Source organism: Chinchilla lanigera, unplaced genomic scaffold, assembly GCF_000276665.1.
Source record: "Chinchilla lanigera isolate Chin_1 unplaced genomic scaffold, ChiLan1.0 scaffold00092, whole genome shotgun sequence".
Taxonomy (NCBI): Eukaryota; Metazoa; Chordata; class Mammalia; order Rodentia; family Chinchillidae; genus Chinchilla; species Chinchilla lanigera.
The window spans coordinates 6,076,339-6,082,152 of NW_004955493.1; positions in this window are offsets into that span (position 1 = coordinate 6,076,339).

Consider the following 5,814-nt stretch of genomic DNA (forward strand, 5'->3'; position numbering starts at 1 on the left):
AACTCACAACCTTGCGCTTGCCAGGCAGGCACTGTGCCGCTGAGCTAAATCCCCAGCCCCCTGCATATTTACTTGTTGAAGAAAGACTAGTCTTTCTCCACTGAATTTTACTGGTACTCTTGATAAATTATTGGCCTATAACTCTTTGTTTTGTACTGTTAATACCATTCAATTGATCTATTTGTTTCTCATACATCAATACTACATTGTCTTGTTAGCAACTTTGATTTTTAAGTTCATCTTGGCAATTTTAGCTCTCTTCTATTTTGTTATGAATTTTAAGATCAATCTGTCAGTGTCAACCAAAAAGCAAGTTGGAATACTGATAGCCACTGCACTGAAACTATAGATCACTTGAAGGAGCATGACCATCTTAACAATATTAAATCTCCCAATCCATGAACATGGAATGCCTTTTTATCTACTTAGATCTACTTTAGTTCTTTCAACAGTGTTTTGTACTTTTCAAATTATAGGGTTTTTGCACTTCCTTTGTTACATTTATTCCTAAGTAATTTCTTATTTTGATATTATAAATAGAACTTTATTCTTAATTTTATTTTTGAAATTTCACTGCTAGTGTGCAGAAACATAGCTTCTTGGAGCCTGCGATCTTGCTGAACTTACTGATTAGCACTAATAGTTTTTAATGGATTCTTGGAATTTGCTATACAAAATCATATCATTTTTAAATAGAGATCATTTTATTCCTTCCAATCTTCATCTGTTTCTTTTTCTTGATCAACTGCATTGTCTAAAACTATGGTATAATGTTGACTAAGAGTGGACATTCTTTTTTTTGTTTTCTTTTTTTGTCTTTTTGCAACAAAGTCTCACTATGCAGTTCAGGCTGGCCTAGAGCTCACTTTGTAGCCCAGGCTGGCCTCGAACTCACAAGGATCCTCCTGCCTCAGCCTCCCGAGTGCTGGGATTACAGGCGTGCGCTTCCACGCCCAACATTCTTATCTTGTTCCTAATCTGGGGATGGGCAGCACTCTTCCTTACACCATTAGGTTTGTGGTTTGGTTGGCTGTGGGCTTTTCTTTTATGTCCTTAATCAGGTAACATGCTATTCCTAGTTTGCTGGGCAGTTTTATCATTAAAGGCCATTCCTCTTCTATTTTAATGACCCACAATACACTTCTACAAATCTCCATTTAAAATACAAACAAACTGAGGCTCTAAATTTTCAGTGACTTGCCCAATACCACACAGCCAATAAGTGACAGAGCAGACACAACCAGGTCCACAGACTCCACACTCCCTGCCCTAAAATACTCCCAGCTTTTTATTCCTGGTTGCTATGTCAGACTTTCCTACTAGAGGCAGGTGCTCCTGCTGGGTGTAGCAGCTGGGTACTGTAAGGAGTCTCTCAGGAATAAGCTCTGTGCAGGCAGGGGAAATCCACAGAGACTACATAAATGGCTCTCACGCTTCTGTGTCTGCTACATGGACGAGGATGAACAGAGGATGTTCCAGCCGATGTGGTCAAATAGCCCACACCGCCTATGCTGGGCAAAGCTGAAACTTAAGGAAAAATCATAGAGGTAACAGGAGGAAGACAGGGTGCTCCAACAGCCATGAGTTTAACAGCCGAAATCTAAACACAAGAGATGTTTTTCCCTGCAGAACCTTAGTCTCCATGATAAAGCTGAGCTGAGCATTCATGAGAAAGATATTGAACCGCACCATATTGACTTCCTGCTTCTAGAAGTGGCCCTTAGACATTAACATCATCGTGTCAGCTATTATTAAGTTGATACATTTAATTAAGGGGTTCATTCTGGGTTTAAAGCTCAAGACAAGTACACTCTTCTCTGCATCACACAAGCTTAAGCCTGAGGCTGACAATTAGATCGCAGAGCTGTGGCAGTCTACCGCCACCTGATGGCAGTGTATCTTTCTTGAGCCATGGGATGTGGAAGAGGGGAAGGATCCTAAGGGTCATCCAGGTTAAGTGGCCTTAGCCCTTAGAAGCTCAGGCCGCACGCACAGAGATTCTGATTTGATTGGTCGGAGCCTAAGACTCAGTAGGGTTTAACAGTCACCCCGGTGGATGAATCCAGCGTGCGGCCAGGGTGCGAATCACACTCCGATCTGACTTAGGAAAACTGTGTCTTCAACATGAGGAAAGCAACAGGGAGTCACTTCAGAGACAGCCCATACTATTTCATGGACAATTCTGCAGCAGCCACCGCTGTGGGGTAGGATAGCACAGTGGTCATGGATCTGCATCTGTAATAAGCACGGGTTTAAACGCCGGTTCTGCCGCTCCTGCCGCTTGTATCCTGTCTTCCTGCTTTGGACCTCCTTGCTGCCATGCGAGTGGCACCTGCTGAGGACTTGTGCAAGGAGCTCAGACCCAGCGCTGGGCGGAGACGGTGGCTCTCAGCGGCCGCACTCCGGAGTCCTGCACAGTCCAAGGACACGAGCACGGGGTGGGTGGCTGTGCAGTGGGTCAGAGCGGGGAGTCCACAGCCAGGCCCGCCGGGGTTCAGCCTGGCTCCACACTTACTGTGTGCCGTCGTCAGCCCCTGGGTGCCTCGATTTCCCTACCTAGAAAAACATAAATCACCAATGGTGGTGTCTCCGTAGCGTACACGACAGAGTGGGTCAGGAGGGGTTGGCATTAGCCACTGTGTTACGGAGGGGCAGCTCAGTGGGCAGAGCCCAGAGTACCCAGGGGCAGCAGAGGGGGTGTCAGGGGATCCTCCAGGGCCCCGGCTGGAGTATGGCCCCATGGCTGCCACTGGCCCCCCACCCCGTGGACACTGCCTGGGAAATACCCCAATTTCCTCCCTGAAGATGTTCTTTCTCCCTCAGCCCGCCTGCCTCTGACCTTCTAAGACACGGGAAGCAGCACCTTCTCCCCCAGGAAGGAGAGTCCCTGTAAAGTCTACTGTATTCCCAGAGGCCCAGGAAAGGACAACCTCTGCCTCGGGGAGGGGACAGTGAGGGCATTTGTACAGGAGGCAGAAGGCAGCAGACCCCAGGGGAGAAGCAGCTGCAGATATGGGCGGCAGGGCCTCCACGTCACCCCAAGGAGGCAGGACCTTTGAGGAACAATGTCCTGGGAAGGCAGGACTCTGCGCTCAGCGAGACTGTTGTTCCCAGTGAGGCCTCTAGGAAGGGAAACCGAGGCACCGAAGGGCTCACGATGGCACACAGAAAGTGGAGAGACCAGGCGGAAGCCGAGCAGGCCGAGCGCAGGCTGCGGTCCCTGCTCTTACCCAGAGCACAGAGCCTGGACAGGGTCAGCAGGAGGGAGAGGAAGGACAGATGAGGACCAGAGGCTTCTCCTAAAAGTTCCGGAAGCTTCACACAACCCAGGGTCTGGGAGAGCTCTGCTGGGCCTAGAAACGGCCCTGCATATTCATCTCCACCACAGCCTAGAGGGAAATGTCCATCCTCACCTTCACTCCCTGCCCTGAGGCCAGGGACCTGCAGAGGGACCTAAAACCTGCCCCCGGGGGAGACCACCCACTCAGGAGAGCCGGGCCAGCAAGGACTAAAGCAGCCTGTGGGAGTGGGGAGCCGGCAGAGGACGCGCCCATCCAGATAGATGTGAATCCACGTGCTGACCACCTGGCCCAGCCAGGCGCTGACAGGAAGCAGATTGCTCCCTGCAAGGGGCTCACTGGCTGCTGCTGGGGGGTGCGTGGACAGGCTGAGGGGCGGGTGAGCCTTCCCACCAAGGTCCACAGGCACAGCGGAAGGACAGGAGTCTCAGTCTAGTTTATGCCTTTGTTCTCTTGTGTATCATCTGGATCCCCTACCAAAGGCGCTGCGGGCTTTTCCCGTGCTGTGGGCTTCTGTGTGAACTGTGAGCGTGGCCAGAACAGAGCAGGCTTGGGGCTGCATGCCTAAAATCGTGTCCAAATCCCCTCCCCTTCCTGCCACAGAATCCTAGGGATCAAAACTGCATCACGCAGTGATCTGCAAGCATTGGATCTTGATCCCTGAGAAATACTTCGACACTTTGCATTCATGCAATTGTACCCCACCAGTCTTCACTGAGAGCAGCTACTAGATGCCGGGTACTGATCTAGGTGCTGAGGAGACAGCAGTGAACCAGACAGACTGAACCCCAGCCCTGCTAGAGTGTCTGTTCCAAGGGTAACGGGAGGGTGTGGATCTGCCGCTCTGTGATCCCCGGCTGTTCTACCTAACACCCAGACTATGCCCCTGCAGCTTGAGACCAGGTGTCTTTGGCAACATACAAGTTTGAGGCCATGTGTGTGCTCACTGTTGAGCCCTCAAAGCCTGGAACAGCAATCGGGGATGCAGACATAATTGTGAATGAATAAATGAGGAGCCTTTCATAAAGTGTCCATGGAGACCTCCACCGAAAGGGCGCCACCTGCAGGAGGGGAGGTCGTGGCCAGCACGCCCGCGGCAAAGGTAAGGCGGAAACAGAGCACTGGCGTGTCTTGGGCTGATCCAAGAGGGAAGAGACAAAAAAGGATGTCTGTGGGATCCAAGCCTGAGGCGGTGGCTATGGGCCACCACTGGAGCCTCACACCTCGGCCAGAAGGACTCAGAGATTCCGAGGTCACCCTGGACATGCATCTGCGGACACTGCCCTCCCATTCTGCTGCCCTGCCCTGCAAGTTCCCATTTATCTCCCCACCCTTCCTGCCCTGCCTTGGTTCTCACTGCTTCCTGACGTCAAACCCTCTCTCCCCCCGTTTCCCAGTTTGGGACCTCCCCAGCCTTCAAGGTTGAGTTCTGGTGTCCACCTGCTGTGACATCTCAAACCTGCCCTGTTCACCAGCCACCTGCCCCACCCCGAAGACTCGCCCCCGCCTCGCCGTTCTGAATGAACAGTGTTTTATCGGGATGTCTCTCAGTGCATCCTGCCCCACCTTTGGGATGGCAGATTGCGACACAGCCAAGTGGAAGCTGAGTTTGTCGTGCTGCCCTAGATCCAGGATCTAATGACCCCAAGGAGAATGTTACGGTTCAAGTGTGAACCATACCCATGTACTGAGGGCTTCTTCACCCCCAATGCAGCGAAGTCCAAAGATGAGGTCCAGACAGGTACTGGATCACAAGGGCACTGGTGGACCTCATCAGAGGGTTAGGTCATGGATGAGCTCACAGCTGGGTGGACTTTCAGGAGGCGAGGTCTGCTGGAGGAAGAAGGTCCCTGGTGCTGTGCCTTTGTAACCTCTCCCCAGACCCTTTCTCTCCGGCTCTTTTGACCTCTCTCTGCTTCCCAGATGCCATGAGGTGAGCAGTTTTCTTCCACCATTCCCTGCCACCATGTTATTTCAGCTTTGGTTCCAAAGCAAGGCAGCATACCATGGACTGACACCTCTGAAACCACCAAGGCAAAGTAAACTTGTCCTCTTTCAAGTCATTTTTCTCAGGTATTTGGTCACGAGGATGAAAAGCTGAGTCACCCAGAGAGTCCGAGGCAAGCAGCACGCAAAGGACCTGCCACTCCTCACAAGTCTGTGGGAGGTCAGTGTCCCTGCCCATTTTACAGAGGAGGAAACTGAGGCTTCCTGAGGCAAAGCCACCTACTCACAGTCACACAGCTATTAAGTGGCAGAACTGGGATGTGGACCTGGGGCTGTACCTTCCCATCATGGAGGGGACTGATGTGCCCAGAAGTGAGGCTGGGATCCAAGCCATTCTACGGCCAGACCAGGTGGTCAGGGAAATAGCTTTTTAAGATATTGTCTAATAGAAAGTCACCATCTTTTAAAAAAGTAGAAAGATTCATTTTTAAAAAAGCCTCACGTCCCTTGCCCAGCTTCAGAAACTGTCAACTCAAGGCCCCCTCTTCTGATCCACACACACCCCCAA